General features: G+C 41.7%; 1 non-coding gene across 1 annotated transcript; it reads right to left on the reverse strand.

Annotated features, from left to right (window-relative positions):
* Nucleotides 1–4267: 4267 nt before the first annotated feature.
* On the reverse strand, nt 4268–4339 carry Trnaa-ugc (transfer RNA alanine (anticodon UGC)). The gene has a single exon. It is a non-coding gene; the product is annotated as a tRNA-Ala (tRNA).
* Nucleotides 4340–4738: the final 399 nt, after the last annotated feature.

Consider the following 4738-nt stretch of genomic DNA (forward strand, 5'->3'; position numbering starts at 1 on the left):
ATGGATTTTGTTATAGGAAAGAAATTATATACTAACAAAACTTAATTCATAAATTTAAGAATAAATTTTTAAATAATAAATAAAATAAAGATGCAAAATGTGTTTCCTGGCAATCATGATTTTTAAAAAAAACTTTAAATGTCAGCTGTAAAATACATGTAGCAATGAAGTCTACCTCTTTGGCCACTTTATACATACAGTTCAGTGTCACTAAGCCCATCTGCATTCATAACCATCACCACTACCCTAAGCATCAGTTCTTAAGTCGCTATTATAACAAGGTTTGCAAAGCCGGAAATATTGGGGTTAGAGGAAAACTGTAACACTAATCTATGCTCCGAAAAATCAATAAAATATACCCAATACTGTTCCTTATATATTAAGAAATAATATAACTGAATATAGTAACCCATGGGGCCTATGGTTAATTTTAACTTAGACCAGTGTCCAATTAAGCACAAGTCCTTCCTAGTTCTTTATTTTTTTGTTAAAACTTATATTTATTTATTTATTTGAGTTTTTCAAAATAGGATTTCTGTGTCTTCAGTCAAGTGACTAGTCATGCTATGCCCTGGAATAAAATTTCAAACATAATTTTCTGGAAGATAGCCTAGCTAAGAAATAAGAAAGGGATTCCTTTGAGTTAATTTTTGTAAAACAAAATTTAGTAGAGCCAAGTATGATGTATGTTTAATAAAATGGTATTATTAGAAAGTTTTGATCACCCCTGGAGCAGTCCTCCCTGAATTAAGCTAGTAAAAACTAAATTTGTTAATAGTAAATTTGATTGAATAAATGTTGTGAGAAAATATTACTAGCCCAGTGACTCCTCTCTCATCTCAATTCCCATGCAGTAGAAAATATTTGTCTTTTTTTGAGACAGGATCTCACTGTGTAGACCTGGCTGTCCTGGATCTCACTATGTAGATCTGGCTGTCCTGGAACTCACTATGTAGATCTGGCTGTCCTGGATCTCACTATGTAGACCAGGCTGACTTCTCACAGAGATTCACCTGCCTCTGCCTCTGTGTGCTGGGAATAAAGGACTGTAGCACTCTGTCTGGCTAAAATATTTGTCTTTTCAGATGGTAATGATTTCCAACTGTTATACAAGGAGGTGGATACTGTCGTAAAGACTTTGTCCCCACTATCAAATACAGTCTAAATACCTACATTTATAAGCACAGAGGCCTTAAAATTGAACAAACTTTGACACCCACAAAATTAAAAGCTGGGGAGCAAGCCAGGGCTGTTGACCAATCAGAGAGGCCTTGCATAACACAGGGTCTGATGTCACAGAGGGATGGGCAGGGCAAGGGGCGGGGCGTCCAGTGGAATTTATAAACTCAGGGCTCTGCTAGGCCACATCAGAGAGATCCACTCTCTAGTAGGGCACTCAGCCGCTGATCTACCAGACATCTTGTACCACACAGGTGAGGACCTGGTTCCCAGGAGGACCAGGGAAGATGGGGCCTGCCGACATTCAGGTGGTAGTACTTTGTGGCTGAGGGAATCCCATTTTGAAGTCCACTTCACAGCGGCTTTGTTTCCCTTGTTGCTGTCTGGAAGGGGATCCTGGGAGTCCCACCTTAGAAGGCCCAAGGGAACAGGCAACTCCGAGGAAAGGGCAAAGGCCAGGAATAGAGTTGAGGCAGGCACAGAGGAATAGGGCTCAATCTTTTAGGTTTAAGTCTCATCCTTTTGTCCCTCAAACTGGGCACTGGACAGTGACAAGTTATTTGTAAATGGCACAATTCAGACAAATGACCCTGTCCTGCCCTGCAGTTATAAATGTGTGAATCCCAATTTCCCCAGCTTTGAGATTGGTGATGTTCACCTGGTAAAGGAGTGTCTTAGGATACACTTGACTAAAAGGGTTTGAAAGGTGGAAGCTGGAGGTGGGGTGGGGTGGAGGGCTCTCTAGTCTACCCTGGTCAGTAGATTGTGTGCTAGCCATGCTAAGATAGAACCAGGCCCTGGCTGAAGAGCTCTGCCTTCTTATCTTTGGAACTAGGACTCAGCTGTATTTGGCATTCCTCATTCTACTAAAGCTTTTGAGTCTTGAACATAAATAGTGACTTTTCTTTTTTCTTTTACACATTCTCTAAGGTTACAAGAAGATATTATGAGACTTGTAGTTGGCAATGACTAGGTTAAACCCTTCCCTGTCTTATTGTAGTGTTTTAATACACTGACTTTGGACATTCAATAGAAAGTAGTACAGTGTTGTGTGCCTCTCTTTTAGCATGTGATGCTCACCACCATTCCCAAATAACCTAAACGTAGATGACTGGAAGGTGAAGATGCTCATAGTCTCATTTTACCTTTGCTGGGATTTTAAAAGTCAGGCTTTTATTTTCCCCTGGGTTTCTAGAGTATCTTAGTTTCTGGAGCATCTTCATCTGCTGTCATTTGCTGCCACCAGAAATGGACTAAAGCTTTGCAATCAGAGTACCCTACGAAAACATGACTTTCTAAGGCTGGCTGTTTCCTTGTTGGAAACCAACATACAATGTATTCATTGATATTTTGAATTTGTATGAACTTTTAATTGTTATTCCTAATCTGATCATAGTTCTAGCAGGTAACGTTTTGTTGTTGTTCTTCTTTCAGTCAAGATGGCTGACAAACTTGACATGTCGGAAGTTGAAAAATTTGACAGATCAAAACTGAAAAATATTACTAGTGCAGGAAAACATATGTTTCCATCGAAGGAAAGTAAGTCATGGAGGTTTCTAGTCGAGAGGAACAGTGGCGAAAGTTAGCATAGTCAGTTAATAAACCTAAGTAGTAGTAAGAGAATTATGATAATTAATGCAGCAGTTAAAATATCAAGTAGTTGTCTTTTATTTAGATAATTTACATGGTTTGATTGCTAGGTTGCAGTAATAATAGTATCTAGATCCATTTCTTCTTACAAAACTACTAAAATTACATTACAGCTAATTCTAGAATATTGGATGTGGCACTATATAAATCTCGATTTTGCCCAGGTTTTATTTTAATGTGAGTATTATACATTTTTCAGGTTGCAACAGTTTGAATCTATGCCTAAACAAACAAAAACTGTGCATCTAGTATGTCTCAGTATACAAAATCATTAAAGAAATACTGTATGTATGTTCAGCTGAGAGAAAAATGTATTTTTTACAAGAAAACAATCTATCTTTTTTCGTTTTACATACCAATCTAAGTTTCCACTCTCTCCCCTCCTCCCATTCCCTCCACTTACCCCCCACCCCACCTTCATCCACTCCTCAGAGAGGGTAAGGCACATTGCCCAGAGGAAGGAGCAAAGCCCTCCCCACTATATCCAGGCTGAGCAAGGTATCCATCCACAGAAAATGGTTTCCAAAAAGTCAGTACCCACCAGCAGGGATAAATCCTGGTGCTCCTGCCTGTAGCCCTGCAGTCTTCCCTAGTCATAAATTGTCACCCACATTCAGAGGGTCCAGCTTGGTCCCATGCTGGTTCCTTCCCTGTTTAGCCAGAGTTGGTGAGCTCACATCAGCTCAAGTAAACTGTTTCAGTGGGTGTCTGTAGTAATAAGGGCGACGGGGCTGCGTCCCCAGCACCCCAGCTGCCCGGCTAGCTTATGCCCGAAATAACAACACACAAACTGTATTCATTTAATCACTGCTTGGCCCATTAGCTCTGGCCCTTACTGGCTAATTCTGATATCCCGATCAACCTATCTCTAATAATCTGTGAGTACCGGTCTTAGTGAGCACCGGTCTTACCGGGAAGATTCTAGCCTATGTCCATCCTGGGTCGGAGCTTCATAGCTTGCGTCTTCCCGGGAGCGGGGAGCATGGCGTCTCTCTGAGGCGTCTGCTCTGGAGACGAGAGCTGTGGAGTCTGAGCTCACTTCCTCTTCCTCCCAGCGTTCTGTTCTGTTTACTCCCCCTACCTATGTTCTAACCAATAAAATGGGCCAAGGCAATTCCTTTATTAGCCAATGACCTTCCTCCATCAGGTGTCCCCATCATGTTCTTGACCTCTTTGCTCATATTCTCACCCCTCCACTCTTCAACTGGAAAAAATTAATAAATAGTACCTGAGAAGATGCCCACATTCTCCTCACCAGACTATGGCGGTGTCTATGGAAATGTCGTCACAAAGATGAACATTGCTGTCATGGTGAAATAAGCAATTTCATTCAATAATTAGCTATGCATATATGACCTCATCACGGGATTTTAAAGTCTGGGACACCTTGCACAGAAACACCATGTAGAAGAAAAGTCAAAGGTTAAAAGTATTGTTTTGGAGATGCCGGGGCTCAAACCCGGGGCCTCATATATGCAAAACATGTGCTCTACCTCTGAGCTACATCCCCACACCTGTTAACAGCTTCATGCTGCCATGCCCTGCCATGCATCCTGCTGAGAAGTTTGCTCAGAGCTGGAGCTGGTTGCCCCGCCTAGGCCTGGCTCCAGGCTGTGCCACAGGAGATCACAGCCCTGCTCCCTCCCCCCTTGCAACAGCAAGCAGGGCAGTTCAGCAGCACAGCCTCAGCAAGGCACAGCCTAGAGAAGTAAAGGAGGGGCAGACTGTCAGCGTTCCTTTTGGATTTTCATAGAGTTAGGGTCAAAGAGATGGTTATTTACTGCCCCATGGTACCAGATTTAGACTCTAGTACAAACAGATATACAAAACAAAGAACATATTAAACCCAAGAATACAACAATTAGACACAGACAACACAGATAACACAGATGCGCTGTGTCAAAGCCGA

The sequence above is a fragment of the Microtus pennsylvanicus genome, chromosome X (genome assembly GCF_037038515.1).
Source record: "Microtus pennsylvanicus isolate mMicPen1 chromosome X, mMicPen1.hap1, whole genome shotgun sequence".
Taxonomy (NCBI): domain Eukaryota; kingdom Metazoa; phylum Chordata; class Mammalia; order Rodentia; family Cricetidae; genus Microtus; species Microtus pennsylvanicus.